Source organism: Hippopotamus amphibius, chromosome 5, assembly GCF_030028045.1.
Source record: "Hippopotamus amphibius kiboko isolate mHipAmp2 chromosome 5, mHipAmp2.hap2, whole genome shotgun sequence".
In the NCBI taxonomy this organism is placed as follows: Eukaryota; Metazoa; Chordata; class Mammalia; order Artiodactyla; family Hippopotamidae; genus Hippopotamus; species Hippopotamus amphibius.
The window spans coordinates 125,995,403-126,020,230 of record NC_080190.1 but is presented as its reverse complement, the minus strand read 5'-3'; the positions used below and the strand labels follow the sequence as shown (position 1 = coordinate 126,020,230).

The following is a 24,828-nucleotide window of genomic DNA, read 5'->3' as shown; positions in this document are numbered from 1 at the left end:
ACTAAGATCCTGCATGCCGCAACTAAAAGATCCCGCATGCCGCAACGAAGATCCCACGTGCCACAGCTAAGACCCGGTGCAGCCAAATAAATAAATAATGTTTTTTTTTTTTTAAAAGCAATGCTTTCCAAAGAGGGGTTTACTATTTACCAGTAGTTAAGGAGAGAAAGTTAACATGCGAACCAAAAGCAAACAGTGCTAAAAAGAACCCAAGTATAAGATGAACGCTGTACACCATACATGCTCTAGATGAACAGAGATGAACTTAGCCAAGATGCTTGTGTGTGGGGAGTTAGAAGTGGTGGAGCTTAGGATAGGGGTTTTTAGGAGTAGGGGATTGAAAAACAAAGGGGTTATTAAGGGATTATATGAAATTATGTGTGTGAAACTTGTGAAAATTGTAAAGCATTGCAGAATTTAAAGACTCATTTAATAAAAAATACAATTAAAAATAAATAAATAAATAAATAAATAAATAAATAAATAAAAATACTTCTGGGGAACCTCTTTTGGAGATCCTTACCTTCATCACACACACAAAAAAAGTGATGGAGCTTGGTCTTACCCTTTCACCAAAATACTGGCAGGACCTTCCAGACGAACTAGCCAACACCAACCATTCTGTGTCTCAGTCTTAGCTGCCAGCTGCCTTTAGCCAGGACCTCAAGGATTCACTGGTAATAGCAGACATTTTAAATTAAGGCCAAGATATTTGAGAGGTCATTCTGAGGGAAAGTCCAGGAAACAGGCCCTCAGGGAGTGCATTACTCCACGGGATGCCTTGACAAGATCGATCAACACTTTCCAACAGGTGACCCAATCCCTCCTCTTCAGCAGGAAACTAACCAGCTACATACCAGTGATCATCACAGGGAGAAACCATCCTTCCTACTTTGTTGTTGTTGATTTTGGTTTAGGCAGTAGTTTGCAAACCTTTGTCTTGGGTTACCAGCAATAAATGACTGCTCTATGCGTCATGCTACATGATGGCAGACTTGACCGCTGGACTGTGGCTGTAGCCTTGGGTGGGACCTGCCTCTTAAGAACACTGTTAATAAAAGGTCATTGGTCTGACAGGCTTAGGGTAGTGTCTAGCACCCAACAGGCCCTACGTAGGCATTTGTTATCACTAATACAAAGTCCAAATCTCCTACAGAGGGCTGTTTATTTCCTCATAAATTCTATGCTGCAGTGCAGTGCTGGGACCGCAGTCAGCAGAATCTTGTTTAGAACAAGCGGGCATCCACGGTGCCTGAGACTGATACTCTACTCTGGGCTTATAAGTGGCATGTGCTGAGTTGGACCATGAACTTGAAGATGAAGTTATTCTTTCAACAAACACGGGTCAGGTACCTGCTATGCGCCAAGCACTGTGCTCCATACGGGAACGCAGCGATGGCAGGAATGAAAGAATAAGGTGACCCTTACCGTGTGCAGGGCACAGTGGAAGCCCTTTTTACATCCTCCCAGTTGCCCTGTCTCCATTTTTCTGGGAGGACATTAAGTTCTGAGGAACTGAGTAACTGCCAGGCCATTTAACTCCACAGCCATCCCCCCCCCCATCAATATCCTGAACACCCCCATGTATACCCTTAAGGAGCAACTCTACTGGTTAAGAACGCAAGGAGACCCTGAGCATCCTCTCTCCATTCAACTTCAAATGTTGGGGGATCAGAGCGCACCCCCTCTGCTGCCAGGGGCACCCCGCTTCCTGACACTCTAGGAAGTAGGCTGGAAGGGACGGAACGGAGACCGTCGCTGGGCCAGGACGCCAGGCGCCAGAGGATGTCCTGGAAGGGCCCTCTGTCCGTCTCCGCAGGAGAAGGTCGGGCCGGGGGCGGCCCCGCGCTCGCGAGCCGCGCGCTGGGACGCAGGTTTCTTCGCCTCCAAAGCTCTGCGCGACGGCCACGCCGAAGCCCCAAACCTTGGGCAGGGGCCAGACGGTCACTTCCCCGCCCTCCAGGCGCGGTATGCAAATCCGAGCACCAGGAAGTAGCTGGGACCTCCCGGCCGAGCTCGGCGACGGCCAGTTCCTCCGCCGCCGCTCCGGGCCGCCGCCGCTCGCTCCCGGCCGTGGCGCCTCCGGGCCGGACGCGCTGCAGCCTCCAGCCCGCGGCAGGTGGGGCGGCCGCGCCACCCCGGGCCCCAGCCCGCACCCCGAGCCGCCGCGAGCCCCCGCCCCCGCCCCGCCGGGCCGCCCCGTCGCGGCCCCCGCTCGGACCCCCGGCCACCGTGGAGCGCCGCCGCCGCCGCCCCGCGACTCGCACCTGGAGCTGGTGAGTCCCGGGCAGGACCCGGGAGGGAGGAATGCGGGGGCGGGGGGGGCGCGCAGCGGGGCGGCGAGGCCACCCGGATGCCTTCCGCCCGCGGGGACCCGGCCCCGGGCGCGAGGTGGCGGGGCGGGCGGCTCTGCAGGTGTCTGTCGGCCCCGGGCGCAGGGGCGTGGCGCGCGGGGCGGGCGGGGGGGGGGGCACCGCGGGTCCCTCCGGCGCCGTCCCGAGGGCCGGATGCTGTGCCCGCTTGGGCGGCTCCCGACGCGGCGGGGAAAGCCCCTGTCCACGAGGAGCGGGCGCGCGGTGGGGATCCCGGGGGCACGCCTCGCCGGCACAGGCCGGCCTCCCCTCCGGGCCCCGGGTCTCCAAGGGGAGCGCCACGGCCCGACCCGGGCCCCCTCCGAGGCCGGCGGGCGGCAGCCCTCCCCGGTGGCCCGGCGTGACGTCCAGGCGCGGCGGCGGAGGCGGTGCGCTCCCTCCCGCTGAGCCCGGCGCCTCCCGGCCTGCGGAGCCGCCGTCCCGAGCCCCCGGCCGCCAAGAGGAAGCGAGAGTTATTTTAAGAATTCAGGGGTTGCCGTTCCTTCGCCTTGGGGGAAGGGTGTGAACGTCAGTTCCCACTTTCCTTCGTTATCTCGGCCACTGTGCTGTCTTGGCGATGCTGAGCGTTTGTTATAGTCCTTCCAACAGCCGGCGTGTGTGTGTGTGTGTGTGTGTGTGTGTGTGTGTGTGTGTGTCCGTACGGCGTGGTCATGGGTGTGTGTGGGGGGGGGCGACGTGGTCATGGGTGTGTGTGGGGGTGTGTGTGTGTCCGTCCGGCGTGGTCATGGGTGTGTGTGGGGGGGTGGGGGCGGCGTGGTCATGGGTGTGTGTGTGTGTCTGAAGTACCCCAAATCCATCCAACTTCTTTGCCATCTCAGAAACTCGAGTTGAACCCGGGCTTCGCAGTTTCTTAGCTAAGTGTGAACCTGGGCCTATTATTGAAATTCTCGCTTTGGGTTTCCTCATCTTTAGGAGAACATACCTACCTTCTGAGCTATTAATTGCACGTAAAGCCCCAAGCACATATTAGTCATTCCATAAACGGTGCTGTTATTATAGCAAATGATTTTGTCCATAACAACGAGGCTTCCTGGTTCTTTGCAATTTGATGGTTTTTAAATCTGACTGCTTGTCCGATTCAGCCATCTGACCTTACTAATAAATCTGCATAATAAATACACCAGAGATTTGCTGTCTCAGGGCAGAAAGCTGGAGTCTGACTCACCCAAAGAACTAGCCAATGAGGAGGTTTGACTTACTTTTGATTTCTTGGCTACGCAGCCTGCTGTGGGGTTCAGGAGCGCAGGGGCATTCTCTCTCTCCAGCAATATCTAAAGCTGTCTGCAGGGGAATAGGCACTTGAGAGAATACAGGAGCTTACTAAGTCCTCAGTCTGTCCTGATAAGGTAAGCTCTACCAGAAAACGGTAGAATTCAGGTAGTTCCTGGTTCTCATTTGGAAGTAAGGAAGTCAACGTTTTGAGACTTGAAGAAATTTAATTTGATCACAAGAGGCTTTTGGTGATTGGGCCTCTTTGGATGCAGAATGGGAAAACCCTCTTCCTAAGTGAGGACCAGAGAGCAGCCAATGTAAAGAAGCCAGGAAACCTGAGTTTGGGTCTCTTCCACCATTTATCAGAGCTGTGATTTGGGATCAGTTATTTGGGCCATGTATTCCGCCAACATTTCCTTCACAGCAGTAACTAGAGTTATATTATGATTTTCCCATATGTGGCTAGTCTGTATTCACCACTACAATGAAATCTCCGTGAAAACAGCTTTGTCTGGCTTGTCCAAAATGCTAGCCCTGGTGCCTGTCACATGGTCGAGATTGCTTGGAAAAAGGAAGGAAAGTCTGCTCTGAGCCTGGTCCTGTGCAAGGCGGAGGAACAGGGCTGGCCCCTAAGGCATTTGTAGCTCACTGGCCCTCTCTGTCCTGGATTCTAAAATGGGGATTTGAGAGACTCTTTTGACTGTCAAGTTATCCCAGCACTAGTGTTCTAAATGAGCGTCTCCACTCAGGACTGGTTTCTGTGCTCTATCGCTGGGAGCGATGTCTTGATTCGGAATGGTAAGATGTAGCCTGCAAAGCCTACATCTGGGTAAGCTGTTGCCTAATCAAAAAGACACACTTTGTCTTAGAATCATCAGTATTGGATAGTTTGGTAGAGAACTTGCAATATCTGTGTCCCACCCCCACCCATGGCATTCTCTTAGCAGAAAAGTGGTCCAGCGGGGTTGTGATTCAGTGACTTCCAAAGCCTTTTAGTTCCATTATATTTGCATTCAAGAATAAATCACCAAAACATTTGAGATGCCAGCTGGTTCAAATGAATATGTGGAGTTGTAAGTTACAACATGAAAGCACATTATCCATAAACAAACCCACCTTACTTTAAAAACAGTGTAAATAGGAATGCATGTCCCTAGCATGGAACTTCTAAGAGCCCACTCATACTGCTGACCTCAGTGACCTCCGGGTCCTCAGGCGTGGAGAGTGTTGACATTGAAAGGTCATCACAGGCATTAGTTGGGACATTGATCAGTGACACATTGATGGCAGAAACGGCCTCAGACCTTTCCTGGGCTCTTTCTGGCAATGCTACTGCTGATACCTTTTGCTTATCCAGGGCACTGAAGCCTTCTGAACTCTTGATTTCATTTGACCCTCTCATGACCCCCAAGAGTAGGCAGGGACAGATACCAAAAAAAAAAAAAAATAGGGCTTGGCCTGTGCAAGGTCACAGGCCTAGTGAAGTGGCATTGGTACGCATAGGAGGTATGTTTTCTGGCTCCAACTCTAGAGCTTTCCCCACTTTTCTACCTTTGGACCTGTAGTAGGTACTCAATTACTTAAAAGTAAAGAAATTAACTAATCATTTAATAAACATGTTTAAGACAGAATCACAAGGTAATCTTCCTCTATCATGTGGAAATTGTCTGCACTAAGGGGCTGTCAGAACAGATGAGCAGGTGTGCCGGCAAGCGGGGTACTTAGGCTGTTCTGGGGAGCTGAGTTTCTGTGCCTTTCAGCTCAGCTTCCTGCTCAGGGAAGGGGGAGTTCTCAGAGCTGCCTAGGTGACACCTTTTCTGGCTGCTGTCAGAGCAGCTCTAGTGACTGCCGTGGGGGCTATCTGGAGCTTATCAGTCACTATAGAAGTACCCAGGTAATACTTTGCAAAGGGATTCCCTCCAGCCTCTTTATAAACCCCATGAGCCTCCTTGTGTGGCTGTTATAACTGTGAGAGGTGTCATTTGAGGAGAAAACATAAAGTAAGCAGAGAGGGCCTGTGGGATGCACGTGGAAACATATGGCCCGTTTCTTGGGCACCTGCTACAAGCAAGGCTTGTCCTAAGCCCACACTCCTACCCTAGATAGACATTCCCTCCCATCTTTTAAGATTGATGAGGAGAAGGACAGGGAAGAGGAAGTTGATGAGAAGTACTGAAAGATTTCTTACAGCTGTCTGGTTTCCTGATACTTAAGTTGTGAAACTTTGAGTTCACTCTCTCATCATTTCTGACATTTATTTTGAGTAAGTTCCCATCTGGGGGAGAAGCCCAAGGGTAGAAAATAGTATGGAAATCTGCCCATTGAGGGATTCGAACTTTTGGAACAGGCCAGTTTAAAGACTTGGACCTTCTTTTAGATAGCCTTGGCTTCTGTTAGCTGGAAGGGCTCTCCTGTAATTTAGAACCACAAGTTTCAGGAATTACTTGGGATGATGTGTTTAAAAGGCTCATTCATCTGGCAGGCTGCAGGGGCCTATTACAGCCTTGTTTCTTCATTCTTGGGCTTTTTCTTCAATCTTGTCCTGAACTTCACTTTCCCTCAGTACTCACTAAGCATCAAGCCATTCCTTATTTGCCGCCAAGCTATTTCGTGAAAGTTGTGTTTATAATCAGGATATAGTTTCCATTTGTATAGAACTCTTCCAAAGTGTTGGTTATTTAACTGTGCTTTATTTTTATTTTGTTAACCTTAATATATGTCCAGTCTCTCTTCTCTAACTCCCCTCTTCAACTCCTTCCCCACTATTCTGCAGAGCCTTCAAGGCATGAGTTGACAGGAGCTGACCAATATTGGTTAATCTCAGTGTCACTGTGTTCATTCTTCATAACGCTAAGATGTATAAGTGATGTTCCGTAAAATGACGTTTTACGAATGGGGATACATTAACAGAGTCCATCAGAGTGGGTGTTTCTCAAAGCTGTGGACTCTGCTCTCAGTGAGCTGTAGGACGCAGGGAAGAAGTCTTCATCCGTGAGGCTCAGAGGGTCTTTAAGTTGTCTCATTTCCTCTTTATTGTTCACATTTCAGCTGGGCCTGCCCACACTCCCCGCTTTCTGTGAGCATCTAACGTCACTTTCTTTATTGACCCCAAGTCATGGTGGTTGGAAGCTCTTTGTCACCTCTCCCCGGTTCTCCGCCCTCTCTCTATGGGTCCAGCATCTGGTTGGGGAGCTAGAGTGACTTTTCGGCACTGGTGGGAGTCCACGGTGAGATGGGAGAGATGCAGCTGGATTCACCCCACCTCCAGCCAGAGCAGTGATGTCTCCCTGGGATTTGGGCCTTCTGGGTACGTCTACTCTTCCTGTAAATGTTAACCCCCATGCGGGTGAGGGCAGTGGAGAAGTTTGTCTCAGAGGGACCGTCTGGAGAGGGAGGCCCACTTCTGCTTTCCACGGGGAAGCTGTGTCACGGAGAGCAGAACTGTAGCAGGAGGCCCGAGAGAGGAGGAGGCTGGCAAGGAAGTGATACTTCCTCCTGCTCCGAAGGCCCCAGGCCCATCATTTGACTGAAGCCCCACCTTCTTCGCCACCCAGCACTGCTTTTTCCTCCTGGTTCGGGTTCTTTCTACCACCTTCTACTCTGTGCGTTTTCAGTTTGTCCTTGAGAGGTGGGAGGGGAGGGGAGGGAAGAGAAGAATGGGCCTAGCCCTCAGCGGTAGAAGCTCCTCTGGCAGAACCCACGGCGGCCATGCTGGATTTTTCAGCCACAGAAAGATGTACGTTTTGAAATTCTCCATCATGGAAACCATTACAAAACTCTGAGTAGATGTTTTAAAATCTTTTAATGTTCAGGCATTATAATAATTTCCAATCCTAACTACAGCGGTTCGGTGCTATTTTTAAAATTACTTAAGCTATAGCCTCTTGTTAAATATTTGGGATAGATCAGTGACTTTCAAACTCCTTTGACCTTGATCCATATTAAGAAACATCATATTTTGCCTTGTGCCGGAAAGCACATCCATCTATATGCCAGAAAAAGAAAAAAAAAAAGAAGGAAAGAAAGAAAGAGAAGAAAAGAGAAAAGAAAGAACGAATGAATGAACAAACGAAAGAAAGAAAAAAAAAGAAACAGAATTTGGTGGAATAGCCCCTCCTCCCAGCTTGTGGGAATGTGACCGCTGGCAGTCCTCTGAGGCCAACTTGGTGAGATCTGGCAGAGTTTAAAATGCACAGAGGCAGGAATTCCCTAGCAGTCCAGTGGTTAGGACTCTGTGCTTTCACTGCTGTGGCCTGGGTTCAATCCTTGGTGGGGGAACTAAGATCCGGCAAACCCTGCGGTGGGGCGAGAAAAATACAATACGATACAATACAATAAAAATGAAACGCACAGAGGTGGACCCAACAATTCCACAGACTCCAGTCCAATAAGGGGGTTTATCACATAAACACGAATTAAGATACATCCATACAATGAATGATATAATTTGCAAATATCTTTAAAAATATAATTAAATATTACTTCCTAATATGAAAGATGCTTTTAAAAAGCCAAACACAAGCTGAAAGGTAATGTATATTAACACTTATGAAATAAAATATTTGCGTGTGACATGTAATTGTTTTGCATATCAATGATTTGTTTATACTAAAGTTTTCAGGACTGATTATTTCTGTGTGATAGGTGAATGCTGATTTTTCTCTTTTGTAGATCTTTATTTTGTTACAAAGAGCATGACTTCTGTGGTTTTAGGACAGCGGTGTAATGGGCGATGACGTGTAAGAAACCAGCGTGACTGCCGAGGGGAGGTGGAGCGATCAGGAAACTTTGGGGCAAGAGCAGCCCTTTGGGTTGTGGATGTCATTGTAGGCAGACCCTGGAGGAGCTCATGCGTTGCAAACGTTGTAAACAGAATATCTTCCTAAAGAAGCGTCCGCTTATATTTACTTAAATTTAGTACTGAGTTTCTTGAGAACCTACCACGACAGGCTCAGCACCGGGAGGAAACCCCGCAGGGGAGAAGGAGCCGCGGCGGGGAGGACACACCGGTTGTCGCAGCATCTCTGGGCGGCCAGGCGGCGATGGGGCTGTTTGCGCAGGCGTGGAGGACCCGGGTTCCCGAGACTCCGTTGGATTGCACTGTGTAGACGGAGGTGAACTAATTGGTGGAGCCTTTTAGTGGGAAGCCTTTTTTTTTTTCCACATCATAATCAACTTCTTGCCTAGACTCTTCCATAATAAAGCATTGGTGATGTCACCAAATAATGAAGAGACACCGAGACACTCATTAACTGCTCTGAATAGGAGGATGATTAACCCGGGGCAGGAATGGGGACTTCCACAGAGATTAATTTGGGGCTAGAAGGTAACATTTATTGTTGCTCAGACTACATCATTTGCAGTCACTAGCGAGGAGGAACTTGATGGTGACGACCTCGCCCAGACATTTACCTGAATCTTCCTGATGGGGCAACACTGCTGAAGAAAGAAGCAGTTTGGAGTTGAGGTCTAAGTTTCTGTGGGCTTATCAGTACTTTCCATTTGATTTAAATGGAGACTGTTGTACAAGCAGGGCTCAGTGGTGGCATTGTTCTTACCACATACAAATCAGTGTATTAAAGCATCACCATAACTAGGAACGGCGACAGTTGGACAAAATGGCATAATTTTTTATGCGAGGAATGCCTTTGCATAATCAGACACAGCATATTGAATAGCTGATGTATTCAGTGCCTACAAGGGATTGTTAATTTTAACCTCGAGCGGTATCATGTGGTGGAAAGAAGATGGGCTTCCAAGTTAGACAAATCTGAGCCCAGTCTAGGCTCCGACACTCATGACTTATCCTCACCATTTCTTCATTTATAAAATGATGATAACAGTACCATACCCACTTCTCAAGTGTGTGGTGGGGATTAGCAGAGTGGATTTGTAATCTCTGACGTTGTTTCTGGTACACAGTCGGCACATGGTAAAAGGGAGCTCATTCCTTCCATCAGCAAACATGTACTGAGTATAAGGCTTATACACTGTCACAGCTGAGGAATGTTCAGAGTCTAGTCGGGGGGTCAGTCATAGACCATCCTTCCCAGGATGGTGTTTTCCCTGAGCTGGAGGCTCCAGTGTTGGTCAGTTGAACTTCTGATCTGCCTGAGGTACCAGGAATTGCCAGAAGCTACAGGGGTGAGCAGGATGGTCTCTGCATTCAAAGATGCCCTCAAGAGTGGAATGTGGGGCCATAAACCTGGTGTTCAGAGTGTGATCGGTGCTAGACATGAGTACAGAGTGCTCTGCAAACAGAAGGACAGGGCTCTTGGTGACATTGGGGGCACGATGCTTAGGCTGGGTAGGGTAAGGGGGAAGGAATTCACCAGTCAGAGGCCTTAAGGAAGGCATCCTTAGATAACAGGAGACTTCGTAATCTGGGGAGTGACAGACAAATACGGTAGTGGACATGGTCCCTGATTCAAAGAAATTTCTATTATACAGTTTATGGTCATCAGGATAATCAAACATGCACCGTAAGAGTCAGTTTCTGTCTCTCTGGAGCATGTTGACTTTTCCAGTTTTTTCAGATTTAATGGATGCCTAATGTATATAAAAAAAAGGAAATTGAACAAGTTAAATTTCATAACTGCCTGCATATCTTTTATTTTATGGTTTTCAATTATTTTAAAAGTTTTAAATAAGTGAAGATAACAACTAAATGAAGATTTAATTGTTACTTTCTGTAAATTCCCTTACCAGTGGATAACCTTTCAAGAGTCTAGTAGAAAAAAAATTTCTGGACATTTTGGTAAATGATTCAAATGTTACCTTATTGCTGTAGTTAATGTCTTCAAACTAAGGCAGCACTGTCAAGCCCAATTTAACAAATGACGTGTCCCCTCTGGTGTCAGATGTCAACCACCAGCCTCTCGATGTCACCATCTACATTGGTATCCAGCATGAGGATCACAGACTCTGAGAGCAGGAGATCTTGGTGTTGTGTCTCACACACAGGCCTTATCAGGCAGTCACTTTCCCTTGAACATTGGGTCTCAAAAGTTAGTGTCTGTACCACGTGATTCGACCACAGGGAAAGGAGGTCACATTGTGAGATGCACCATGACAAGGATATTCCTGTTGCCCAAAGTAGCCCGTTTCATTTCTGTCCAGCTGTGGATATTAGTAAGCTTTTTTCTCTCGTGCTACAACAGTGTATTTCCATGGTTTCTTCTTGTCGGTTCTAGTTCTGCAGCTTTTGTACAGTTGAAGCCAGCTGCTGTCGGATTGACTGAATATCCATCCACCATGGCTGTAAGTACAGGATGTGTGGGGACATGACTGTTGGCCTGTCCACCCAGCACTATTAGTCCACCTGTCTTTCCAACAGAACCCAGATTACGTCAGGATCCATCTTCTCCACTGAAGTTTCTGCAGAGGTTTTGTCCATCTACAGGGTGGCCCTGATTGGTCAGAGGCTCCTATTCTTGCAAGTGATCGGTTCATGAATGGTGTACTTTGGGTTGGACATTAATCAGTGAAAAAAGTAATGCTGCATAGATGGTCTTAAGATACAAGCAGAGGGACTTCCCTGGTGGTGCAGTGGTTGAGAATCCAACTTCCAATGCAGGGGACACAGGTTCAATCCCTGGTCGGGGAACTAGGATCCCATATGTTGCAGGGCAACTAAGCCTGCATGCTCTAAAGCCTGCTAGCCATAACCAGAAAGAAGCCTGTGTGCCGCAAGGAAAGATTCCACATGCCACAACCAAGATCCCATGCACCTGACACAGCCAAATGTGTGTGTGTGTGTGTGTGTGTGTGTGTGTGTGTGTGTGTGTAATACATGCAGAAAAGGAGTGGGGGAGGGAGGAGAGAAGGAAAGTGAGACACAGATAAAGGATAAAGAAAGAAAAAGCCTTATGTGAAAGTCAGGAAATTGGAAGGAAGATAGTATAAGTTATCCTGATTACTAATTTGTGATGTCCACGGAAGGTAGTTGTCTGCTCTGTGTTCCTCCTAGTCACACAGATTGGTGTGGCATGAATGCTGATCACTGGTCTTCTGTAATCACAATGGATTTTTGAAGTGTATATTTATTGAGTATTGTGTGTTAGGCATTGTGGTGGGTTCTTGCAGGAAACATAAACCTTAATAAGTATGAACTTCCTGTCCTAAAGAGTTTATTGTGCTCTTTTCTGTCTGGGCTGTTTACACACCAGAGGCTGACAAACTAACTTGCTGTGGTCACGGGTGGGACAGTCACCTTGCTCAGGAAATCCCTGGGCATCTGAATCAGTGCACAGAAACCAGTAGTTCTGGTAAGAAGGAAGACAGTGTGTGAAGAGGTTAGAGCCCAGGATATGGAGGGCATGGAGTTAACCATAAAACCCAACAACAGAAACAAAACCCAGGAAGTAACAAGTGGTGGTAAAGATGTAGAGAAATTGGAACCTCTCTGCACTGCTGGTGGGATTATAAAATGGAGCAGAAGCTGCGGAAAATAGTCTGGCAGCTCCCCCCGCCCCAAATTAAACACAGAATTTCCTTATGATTCAGCAATTCCACTTCTGGGTATAGACCCCCCCCCCCCCAAATTGAAAGTGGTGTCTCAAAGAGATATTTGTACACCCACGTTCATAGCAGCGTTATTCACAATAGCGAACGCAAGTGTCCATCAACAGATGAATGGATCAACACAACACAAACATACAAGGGAATATCATTCAGCCTTGACCAGGGAGGAGGTTCTGACACGGGCCGCAGCACGGATGAACCATGAGAAGAGTATGTTAAGAGAAATAAGAGGACAAATATTGTATGACTCTACATATACGAGGTACTTAGAGAAATCAAATTCATAGACAGGAAGTAGAATGGTGGCTGCCAGGGGCTGGGGGAGGAGAATGGTAGTTATTGTTTGAGGAATCTGGAATTTCAGTGTTGTAAGATGAAAAGAGTTCTGGAGATGGTTGGAGATGGTTGCACAAGGTTATGAGTGTACTTAAATTGTACACTTAAAGATGGTGAAGATATAAATTTTGTTATGTGTATTTTATTACAATTTTAAAAATGAGTTTTAGAAAGTTGCTTGATGGGCAGAAATGTGTACAAGTAGATGAGAGTGGTCTAGAGGATGTTTCCTTGAGTTTGATGAGTTGCCCTCATTCTGACTGGGGATTTGCCCACCTAGCTCACTGGTGCCCAGTTGTTTGCAGGGGAGGCGACAGGGTCTCTAACTCTGTGTTAATCCAGGGCCATGTGGATTGATGGCTGACAAGATTTTGAAATGGCTGTGATGTGAGTTTGTAATGGAGAAGTTTACCAAGGCAGGGATTGGGGATTGGAGAGTAAGGAGGAGCTTTCTAACAATTAAAGCTGCCTACGGGGGACCCAGCTGGGGTGTAAAGTGGTCCTTCTTTATTACAAGTTAGAAGCTTGTAAGCACAGGTTAAGCAACTCTCTTACAGGACCTTACAGAAGAGGTGAACTAGTTATTTCTAGCCACGGACCCCTGATTCCAAATCACATAATAGGAAAGAATATTTCGAACGGAGTTTTTGCTAATGGGTGTGAAGAGGAGTTTCGTTTGTCTAAGCTTTCCCAGTGTAAGGGTGGGTTTTTTCTTTTTAACTTAAGGGTAATGTACATGTTGCAAAATACAAAAAACACAGACAAGCCTAGCTCCAAGCAGACCCTCATGTAACCTCCCGCAGATCAAGAAGCAGAACAACGCTCACACCCAGCGTCTCCGGGTGCACCCCTCCACACACATAATGCTCTCTCTCCTCAAAGGCATCTACTTTCCTGCTTCAAGTCTTAGTTTAGTTTCCCATGTTGGCTTTTTCACAATAAAGTGCAAGAAATTGAAAAGCAGTACAAGGCCATTTGGTTTGGCCGATGAACAGCTGGCACTGGCATCCCTGTGTTGAATGACTGTAGTTCAGTGGGAGACAGGACAAGGCCTGGTCTGGTTTTATACCCTGGCTATTCAGTTGCTACAATTCTCACACTGTGGGTTTGATCAGAGCCTTATTTAAATACCTGTTTATTCAACCATTAGTTAGTAAAATTAGATGGGGCTCGCCATATATAGCTTGTTTTTCTGCCCATCTCTGCATAGCTCAGTAAATGTATCAATGCAAATTTAGAAGTGTGGGTGTGATAAGGGTGGTTTCCAGTGACCCACAAGTAATCAAACATCCTGCTGTGCGACACAGAGCCAGTGTGCACACAGACATTTAAAAGTACCAACTGGCTTTGTGAATTCAGTTATGATGGTCTTCATAACATGGGACTTGTTTTTCTGATGTGAAGGAACACAGTACCCTTATGACTGATTGTTCTGCTTCTTGTAGTTTTGACATTTATTTTTGTTGGGGGTGAGAGAGCACCATCGTCTGACCTGCAGAATGCATTAACCCATGAAGTAATGCTTCATCTATTCATCATTCAGAAACATTTCTTGGATACTCACTGGTCATGAATATGCATGCATGTGACTTGCGCACCCATCCCTTAGCTCTGAATAGCAGAACTGTTCCGTACATGCTCGGGAAAGTAAAATATTTTTTAAAGTAGGATGAGGAGTGTAACTTTCTATTTCGTATGAAACATGAAGAATGCACACAGGCAGCAGAGTCCGGAAGTGCCCCTCTTCCTGCAGAGATGTCACAGTTGTGATCTGGAGGTCAAGGCTGGGAATGACCCCACCCCATGGGGGTCGCTGAGCCCATGGTTTGACTGCCTGCAGCTCCAGCCCCAGGTTCTTCTTCCTCTGGCCACAGGTGCTGATGCCTGGCAACTGCGTTTTCACCGCTGGATGCTCCAGAAGATTGGAACCAGGAGGGAAGCTAGGGTTGGAGGGAGGGGCGGATGAGCAAGGGCACTGGCCGGAGCAGGGCAGGTTTCCAGGGAAGAAGTGCATTCCTCAGTTGAGAACAGAAAAAATAAAAGATGGGGAAACAAGTTAGCTGGCTTCCTAACCTATCCTGCTGGGAGAGGGTGGCCTGTGCATTGGTAACAATCTAGCAGCTTGACCTTGAGGTGTCTGAGGAGCTTCGGATACTGGTGTTAGTTATTCTCTTTTAGCTCTTCTACTTAAAAAAAAAAAATAAAGGTCCTCTCCAGCAGAACCTTGCGAGATGGTAAAGGGCAGTGTTATTAAGCCTGGATGGAAGTTACTAGGGAGGGAATCCTGGGAAGCTGAGTTTTAAATTCTGAGGGTGAGCTGTGGGCATTTGCCCTGCTGCGCGGGGGTAACGGCGCTGCTCTTAACGCCCAGGTTTACTTTGGGGGAGCAGTGTCCGTGCACCCCAGCTCCCCCACCTGGAGAACTACCATGATCATCGCCTCTCACGGGCTCCCACAGGCATCGAATGAACTGGAATCATTTGAGCCAGTGCTTCCTCTTCTTTGCGAGAGGAGCATCCTGCGGGGATGACAGACAGCGGACCTGGTCACATGACGTGGCTTCACCTTCTCAGGCGTGACTCCTCACTGTCGCCGGTATCATCTTGGGCAAGTCGCTTGACTTCTCGACGTCTCCCTGCGGCCATCTGTCACGTGAAGATTCATAACAGAAGAGCTTTTGAAGTTCAGCTGTGATTATTTATGTGGATGTACTTGAAACATAATAGAGGCCTAACAAACATTTCCTATTTGCTTTTCTTTTTGCCCAAGTAATCATTTTTTGGCCATTGTAGCCTTTCGGGAGCTTAATCTGTGCAATGCTGTGGAAACGACTAAAAAGATTTTGCAAAGCCTGTGGTCATCTGAACTTAGATGCACGCTTGGCCTTGAGCCCCGAAGTGCATTTTGAAATGTTTGCTCAAGCTCAGAAGCACATGTTGCTAAAAGGGAGAGAATGCTTGGAGGAACGATGGACAGAGGAGGGAGCACAGCAGGGTGATGGAAGGTTTCCCCGCTGCCTGGGCTCTGCAGGGAGCCAGAGGACCGCTCCGGCTCCTGGGCCCCGAATCCACGCTGTCTTACTTACTGAAGACTAGATAGTGATGGCCTCGGCACCCAGGCTGAACGCGCTTTCTTCAGACAGAAGACTGATGTCTGAGGCTCAAGGAGAAAGGCAGCCGCGAATGGTTAGTTTGGCACAGCAGGGAAAGCCAATGTCTTTCTTAATTGAAAGAATCTTATTTTTTCTTTCTTTCTCTCTCCCTTCCTCCCTTCTTCCCTTCTTTCCTTTTTTCTTTCTCTCTCTTTCTGCCTTTCTCTCTCTCCCTTTCCCTCTCCCTCTCTCTCTTTCTGTCTCCCCTCTCCTCCCTTTCTCTCTCTCTCTTTTTTCCTCCCTCCCTCCCTCTTTCCTTCCTTCCTTCCTTCCTTCCTTCCTTCCTTCCTTCCTTCCTCTTTTCTTTCTTTCTTTTGGCCACGTGGCTTGCCGCATCTTGGTTCCCCCGCCAGGGATTACACCTGGGCCCAACAGTGAAAGTGAGTACTCCTAACCACTGGACCACCAGGGAATTCCTGAAAGAATCTTATAATGATACCAGCACATTATTACTTGCTTGACTTTCGTATCAGGCAATAATTACCTTTTACAGAAATATAATAAAAATAGCAATCATTTATTGAGTATGTGTTCTCTGTTAGGTGACCAATTCCTTACATGGTGTGTTATTGATATTCTTGGTATTGATAAGGAAACCAAGGCTTAGAGATAATAAATACTTTGCTCCTTTAGCTACTAAGTAAATGGGATGCGAGCCAGCTTGACTCCCAGGTTGATGTGTCTTATTTAACCTTGCAAGGTTATTTTTTAAAAAAATCATGATTATAATATGTGGAAGGTAATAGCCTTGATAGTTTATCAAGTTGACTATACATTAAATGTAAACACAGGACTGCGACTCCTCCTGAGAGACTAATAATAAACCTGGTGCAGAGACATTTATGGGCACAGGCTGTATGTCAGTCATTATTCTAAACACTTGCTAAATTGTTATTCACTTAATCCTCACAACAACCTTATGAAATCGGTAGTTATCATCCCCTTTTTTTTCGGATAAATAAAGGTTAATTACCGTGCCCAATGCCATATCTCCATGGCGTGGAGCTCAAACTTGAACCCAGGAAGTCTAGCTCTGAAGCCCAACTCTCCATAAATCCGAGGTGCAGCCTCTCTGACTTGGGGGAGAAAAAAGCCCAGACGCTCAAAATTGGTAGTAGAGCCAAAGCAAGGGAGCGCCCCCGATTCTGACAACTTGGTGCCGTTCTTACTACCATCATAGCTCTCAAAGACAAAGGGGGAAAATGCATTGAAATCGCACTGAAAATCTAAACATTGAATCAAGATCATCAGGATTAAGCCACTTGAATATATGTGCGTGAACTTCAGCTGGCAACTCAATTTCTCTCTATTTCCTGGTCACTGTTTGTTGGGAAAGTATGATTTCCCTCTGCTGGCAAAGCAAAGCGAATCATTTCTTTTATAGCTAAGGTTGAATCATGATTGGATTAGCCTTTTCTTCAGTAGTTACCCCACATTTTTCTTTTGCGCAATACTTATCTAGCTTGTGTTTTTCTTCCTATTAAGCATTATTTTATACTCTCATAACTCTTTAAAATACAGCCACAAAGCCTTGGATTTTGAAAGGTTATTAAGTTTGTAGTTAATAGGTTACTAATGACGGAGGGTCAGATAATAGGCAAAGAATGTACAGATCGGGTGAGTCATCGAGCCATGCTCGGTCCATTCCCTTCCGCTGTTCTTTGTGGCATTTGCAGCGATGCGTTTACGATCGTCGATGGTTAAGCCTGGATTAAACCAGTTTATTCCCTGGGAAGCGTGTCAACTCTCCAGCCAGTGTTTTCGCTCAGCACTTGGCTACCCCTCACCCAATGTCTCCTGTATGGCTATTTCCATTTCTGAAGGATAGCTCCCCAAAAAGAAGTTAAAAGAAAAGTGGGTAAGACTGTAACTTTTTCTTTGGAAGGGGAAATGTATTAGGATTCCTCTATTTCCTTTCATTCCTGGGGTATCAGGTGATTCTTTAAGTAAAACCCCAATTTTCTGTCATCTTGATGAAGTTGATGTAAGCAGGGGTGTTTTGACATCAGCTTTAACGTAAACGTTGCTGTTTAATCTCCACGTCAGTCCTGTGCTCCTTCTTGGACCCCCACAGGATCCTCTTTTGGTCCGTCTTGTGGCCTGGCTGGAACCACTTCTGGGGACTTCCCTGGACCAGTAGTCCCCAAATATGGTACCTGCAGGCTGGGCATTGGCAGAGGTGGTGTGTCATCCTTGCTTTCCGTGGGGATGAGGGTGGAGCTGGCGGAGTCTTGTATCCGTATTTTCCATGCCGGTCCAGAAGGAACATGGGTCATACAAGGAAATAAACCCTGTTGACTGACAGTTTGGACCTGTTGCTGGTTTTGTAAGAACCTTCTGGCCGTAGAACCACTGCTGCATCCAGGACCAGCCACTTACTTGAGATCTTTCAGAGGCTGGGCTGGATGCAGCAGGAGAGAGCTCCTAGCTGAGTAGCTCGTGCTGTCTTTGTCTAACTGCACTTCCTGGCTCAACCAAAGATAAACAGATGAGAAGAACCTAAGCCAAGAAGGGCATTAGGACCATGACTTGGGTAATAAACTACCCCAGGATGGTAATGGACTATTCCTGGACAGACACAGGAATGAATCTGGGGTGAGAAAAGCCAAATGAGTGACTGATGATGTGTCATCATTTACAAAATGTCTCGTTGTGTTTATACAACAGTAGAGCAGATGTTAGATGGAGCCCACCCTTGACTGTTTCTTCAGTGTCTTCAAGAGAACAATGTGAGCTCGTGAGCAACAGTGAAAATTACTAAGCCTCCTGTGTGCCAGACTTTTGGGGTAAAGTTGAAAAAGATGTACTAAACCTCAACGAGAGAAGAATAATGAATTGAATTACAGTTGACCTTTGAACAACATGGTTTGAACTGCTTGGTCCACTTATACCTCGATTTCTTTCAACAGTAAATGCCACAGTACTACGCCACCTACCTTTGTTGCTTCCGAGGAGGCGGAAACACGGATATGGGGTCTGACTGTAAAGTTATCGTGGATATTCCGCTGCAAGGGAGTCAACACCCCTAACCCCACTTTGTTCAAGGGTCAACTGGACTTACGTTTTTGATCACCAGTGTTTCATGTAATGAACAGGTTAAAAATTTTCTGCTGTTCTAAGTTTTACCTTTAAGATCAGGGGATAAGTTATTTCCTAGGAAGCTGTTCTTTACTGTAAGTTCTTTCAATGCATTGGGTTTATTGAGACTTTCTCATTTGTAAGTGATGAGTAGCCTGACTATTGTTTGTTTATGTAGGATTTATAGTGTTGTATCCTTTATGTAGCTCTTGGGGTTTGAAACTTGAAGTAACATTGTTTTATCAATCATCAACATTCATTCTCTGAGCATTAATTATAAACAGTAAGGTAAAATGACTTGAAATAAAGGCAGATGATAGTGAGAGTTTTATAAGAGATAAAACTGAGATAAGTATAAGTGAATTATATTTTTCATAGAACATACCCCAAAGCTAATAGTTTATAAATACTACCATTTTCTTTATGGCTAGAGTGTAACCAAATCCAGGACTACATAACTTTGCATTTGGGAACATCAGGTTTATAGAACAAAAATAAAGTTCACAGAAGCCAAATTTTGATAGGAAAGTCAATTTTGCTACACCAGCAAATTTTCAACAGTGAGCCCCATTTATCAATCAGAGCTCTTCTTTCCCCCCTGAGGAATTTTTCTGGTTCGAGTTCAGGTATGGGGGTGTGTTGGCAGTGAGTGAATTGCAGCGTCCACTCTGGCGTGAGGGCACGAGGGCATGGGATTGTAATGCCATATGGGGCCGTTTCTGTCGCAGCTAGCCAGCAGGGCACCTGAAGGTAAACCATCCATGGCACGTCCACTGCTAGGATTTCGATTCCGAAGAGGAGTTCAGTGTTTGATAGAAGGTTCCCAACATGACTGGACGGTAAATTCTTTTTCAAAGCAGGCGACATCACAGTGTAGGGTTTTTGTAGTGGTTTTCAGCCTGGGCTGCTCACTAGAGTCAGTGGGGGAGCATTTAAACCCCTCCAGCTCCAAGCTGCACCCCAGCTAATGAAATGGGGAACCCCAGCATCAGTGCTCTTGAGAGCTCTCCTCAAGACCCTGCCTGTGTACCAAGGTTGAACCATTTGACCAGGTCCAGCCATTGTGGAATCTGTGGGCTGTTATGGGGTAATGTTCAGATCAGTGGATTTGGATGGTCCTGTTAGTATCTGGTCAGTTCCCATCTGAATGTCAGATGTCCCGAGAGCCAAGATGTGCCCGGAATAGCCCCCTGTCCCTTGAGGAGAGGCGGGCACCAGGTAGGAGGGTGTTGAGTCTCCTGGGGTTAGAGGGCCTGCTCCCCCCGGTTTCGCCCCACACTTGAGAAGCAGCTGGGCGGGACACCCCATGTGTTGGGACAGCCTCACCCTCCCGTGTCGTGTCTGTGTTGTGAGCTGTGTGGGTACACAGAGCCCATCCCGCGCCAGGGGTGGGGCCCTCACACTCACGCCCGGAACATCTCCCCTGCACTGGGGGACCACTTCCCTCTCCTCGGGACCCGGAGGTTCTGAGGGTTGCTTGTGACCTCTGCAGAGTGAGGCTCTCTCAAAGCCACCCGTGAGTGAGAAGTGAGTACGTGGCAGGAGCCAGGAAGTAGCACAGTGCCGTCATGACTCGTTCAGTAGTTGTTGTTGTTCTTTTTCTTTTTACATCCAGATCGATCCAAATGGGGCACCTTCAGGCAGAGAGCTGACATGGTGAGGGCTGCCCTGTGAGCTCTGGGCCAGTTACCCCATCTCTGAGCTGCTCTCTTGCTATCTGTTAGAATTCCTTATCAGGATTGGTTGTAAAAGAGTATATGAAAGCAGTTTGTTAAAAAAAGAAAAGGAAAGCAATGACCCCATTTAAACTCCAGCTGAGCCAGGGGTGGTACCCTCCTTCCTGGAGGAAGGAACAGCTCTCCGGGAAACCAGTAGCCCTGTCCGAGGGCTATTAGCCCTGTTCGGCATCATTCATGCAGATTCAGTGAGCCATCGGCGATTGTTAAAAAAACAAAACAAAACACTGACAATCCCAGCGTGCTGGCGAGGACGTGGGGAGACTGGAGTGGAAATGGTCCCGCCACTGCAGGAAGCCCTTCAGCGCTTTCTTATAAAATTCAACATACAAATGCCTCACAGCCAAGCCTGTCCACTTCTGCGTATTTACACAAGAGAAGTGAAAAGAGATGTCCACACAAAGATGTGTACAGTGATGTCCATAGCAGATCTTTTCATAACATATTTATAAAATAAATCAGAAGAGCGGTTCAATAAATCTGGATGATATATTCATAAAACGGGACTACTCTAACCAGCGAAAGGTAGTCCCCCGTACAACAACTGATCGAATCTCCCGAACATTATATTAAGTGAAATATGCCAGACAAAGAAATGCGTGCTGTCTGACTTCCTGTCTGTGAAGGTCAAGAACCACGATCACGGGGAGGGGGTGACTTAGAAGGGGACACGAGGGGACTGAGGTGACAGGGCTGTTCTGTGTCTTGTTTTGGAAGGTGGGAATGTGGGTGGAGACATCTACCAAAACCAATCTCGTATAGCATTTAAGATCTGTGCACTAAAATGGGTGATGACTTAGAGGGCTGGGATAGGGAGGATGGGAGGGAGTCGCGGGAGGGAGGAGATGGGGGATATATGTATAAATACAGCTGATTCACTTTGGTGTACAGAGAAAACTGGCACAACAGTGTAAAGCATTTATATTCCAATAAAGAGCTTAAAAAAAGTAGAGTTTTAAAGAAAAAAAAAGATCTGTGCATTTCACTGTGTATACATTTTGGGGGGTAAATAATTAAAATTTATTTTTCTTATTTTTTTTTATTGTGGCAAAATAGACTTAACACAACATTTACCGTCTTAAGCATTTAATTTTTAAAAATGTTTTAATTTTAATTTTTTTGGCCGTGCCTTGTGGCTTGAGGGATCTTAGTTCCCTGACCAGGGATTGAACCCGTGCCCTCGGCAGTAAAAGCAAAGAGTACTAACCACTGGACTGCCAGGCAATTCCCCCTTAACCATTTTTAAGTGTTCTGTGGCCTTAAGAACATTCACACTGTTCTGCAACCATCATCCCCATCCGTCTCCAGAACATTCTGTATACATTTTGCCTCAATAAGAAAAGCAAACTAAAAACACTGTCATATGGTGGGGTCAGTTCAGCTGTAACTAAGATGTTGGCCTCATGCACACGGGATGCTGGCCTGGACACACAGGACCATCTGCTTCCCTCTGTGGCCCCGAAGCACGTGGCACACACTTCTGCTGGGCACCTGTCCCCTCAATGTCAGCATCAATTCACCTGCTTCTCCCACTGGCCCCGAGCTCCCAAGGATGGAGACGGTCCTGCTCATCGCCCTCCCCCAGCATCTGTGTGAGGAAGGATGTGAACGTGTGCTGAACGCCAAGTGGTCCCCGTGTCTGGACGCAGCCTGGTACATGTCCAAGCTTTTCTCAAAGAAAATAAGTGCCTGTATCTTGCACAACTGTATCCGTTAAATGGTTAAAGAAACCCTGTGAGAATTTAGAATCTTGAAATGGGGAGCCTTTTGCATGACTTCCTGGAACGATTGCTTCCAGTTAGCGTGCACGTGTGTGTCTTCTTCCTTCTTGCTGGAGTCAGCTCACGGGCTCGCCCACCCAACACAGGGCCTTAGGCACTTCCCTTCCTCCTGTCTCCTGTGGTTTCCTGGCCCGCCTTCAAATTGCCTATCTAAACAACACAAAGGGCCGGGCTGACCACGGCCAATATTCTACTCCTCTGGCAGCTCAGAGGAGGCCAGATGAAAATTTAGGTTTTTCTTCTTTGGAAACTCCAGTGATTGCCAGGAGTCAAGATGATTATAAAATAGCGGGAGGGGTCATCGTGTGCTACGGCGTGAGGACCTGGCCACCTTGCTTCTCCGCTGCACCGCAGGTGGCCCCCAGCAGTCCCTTCCCTACCCCCGCCCCCCACTAAGCCCAAAGGCCAGAAATAGACTCGGATGTGATAAGGGCTTCCATCCCCAGACAGCTGAACAATTTGTACCATTTCGAAATTGCATATTCCTGTTTAGACACAGTTTTCAATGTATGTTCAGCATTTCACCCATGGTCTTAAATTGCATGCAGTTTCTTCACAATGAGGCGACCCAAAAGAGTGTTTTGCTCAAGGCTGAAGAGTCCCTGCTTTCAATGTACCTTATAATTCTTATCTTGGTGCTTTTTCTAGCATTTGCATCAACACCTTGGTCTTTCGGCTTTCCACTGAATTTTTTTTTAAGTACCAGTTTAAAATACAATGGAACACTCACGTAACACACTGCACAAACTATCGCCTGGTACTGACTAAGACAGAGCTCCTGGTGCCTCCGAACTCGGAGGGGTGGACAGCACCATGCAACAGGCAGGAATGTACACTCGCTGTGTGATGGGGAAAAGTCTGAGTTTGGTGCAGGAAAAGTTGTTTAGAGATGTCAACGTGTTATAAAAGCTGAACATGCCAAAGTGAAGGCTGCTTAGAATGTAAGGAAATCTCATTTTACAGGCGGGAAACTCACTCATTCATTCCTCAGCAGTAGGTCTAATAGGGATGATTCAATGCCAGGTTCAGTTCTAGGTGCTCTGGAGAAGGTGAACAAGAGATAGGCTCTGCTCTGAGGTGCAGGCGTTGCCAGTCGGGACAAAGAGGCCGTACACCAGTAACTGCTTCCAGATTCGATGAAGGGCTTTGTGGAAAGTTCGAGTAATGCGATGGAGGGTGTATGGGTGTTGGGGTGGGGTTTCTGAGCTGTGATCTGAATGGAGTGGGAGGCACTCAGCGGGAGAGGGATCCAGGCTGGGGAGACAGCAAGTGCAAAGGTCCTGAGGTGCGGAAGAGCTTGAGTGTCTGCAGAGAAGAAAGTGGCCGAAGCATGAGGGTGAGAGAGGGTGGACAGGAAGCAGAGGGCCTCTCCAACCTCTCCTGCCTTCTCCAGCCAAGGGCCCTGAGGCCCCGGTAAAGAACTTAAGTCTTGTTTCTGAACAAAGCTGTGGAAGGGCTGTAATCAATAAAGATTTGGTGGTGTGGGGAATGCAGGGGCAGATAGGGTTGCCAGATTTAGCAAATAAAAATACAGAATGCAGGATTAAACTTAAATTTCAGGTAGGCAATGAATGAATTTTTAGTATATCTCATGAAATATTTGGGATGCACTTAAACTAAAAATGATTTGCCATTTCCATGAAACGCCAGTATGACTGGGTGTCCTGCATTTTCTCTGGCCGTGGGGGGCCATGCGGGCAGAGCTGAGGGGGTGAGACTGGAGACGGGTGGTGGATGTCCATGGGGAGACCTTGCTGACGGAGCTGGCTCTGGGGAGTGAGACAGAGAGGAATCTAGGATGACTTCTAGGTTTCCGGCCTCAGCACCTGGGCTGCAGAAGATGAGGGAGGGGGCGTGTGTGGTGATGGTGATGCCCACAAGCCTTGCTTCAGGGCATGTAAACAGGAAGATGTGGACGTTTGGTGGCTGGTCCCCCGCCCAACCCCAGGCCCCCCGTCCAGCCGCCTCCCTTCCCCCTGCCCCCTCCAATGGAAGAGAGAAAAGCAACTCAGGACACAGCTATTTCTAAATGAACTTTCAGACCCCAGCTAAGCTGCTGCTAGGAACTGGACTAGAGAGTGTTTCTGTTTCATTGTGTAACAGATGTCTGTAAGCATCTTTTGCAACCAGTCTTTAAGGCTCCATCCACAGGCAGAATAAAAGGAGACAATTTTTGCAACAAAGTGGTTACGCGGGCGGCCCAGCACAGACAGGATGCACGGGAAGCAAAAGCGCCTCAGTCCCAGCTTTTATAAAATCCCACGTTACGAGTAGACCCAGCATCACAGGTATAAGGTCCAGCATCACAATTAAGTGCATGGCTGCACTTAAGTATTTTCTGAAATTTTAGCCCCAATAAGAAATGCTATCATTATGAGGAAAAAACCAAGAGTATACAAGCTGTGATATTGCATTTCCTGATTAAAAAGACATATCTTTAAAAAGATGAACTACACGTATAATAATTTCCTTTAAAGTAGCCCTTGTAGAAAGTTCTTTCACCTTGACTTTATTCTTATATAGGATGAAGCCACTTGACTAGATAAGTATTTCGATTACAGAGGGTTTGGATGTAAAATGGCCTCACATCCAGAGAAAGTTTTGCAAAAATCAAAACCGGACCTGTCCCATGACTTTTT

The 24,828-nt window shown here is 47.0% G+C and overlaps 1 protein-coding gene across 2 annotated transcripts in view; it reads left to right on the top strand.

Annotated features, from left to right (window-relative positions):
• Positions 1–2,158: 2,158 nt before the first annotated feature.
• Positions 2,159–24,828, top strand: part of LYN (LYN proto-oncogene, Src family tyrosine kinase) — a 105,294-nt gene continuing 82,624 nt past the window's right edge. For both annotated transcript variants that reach the window (XM_057734093.1, XM_057734091.1), the window contains exon 1: positions 2,159–2,276. The gene's annotated coding sequence lies outside the window, so the exon portion shown is untranslated. The remainder of the gene's footprint in view (positions 2,277–24,828) is intronic.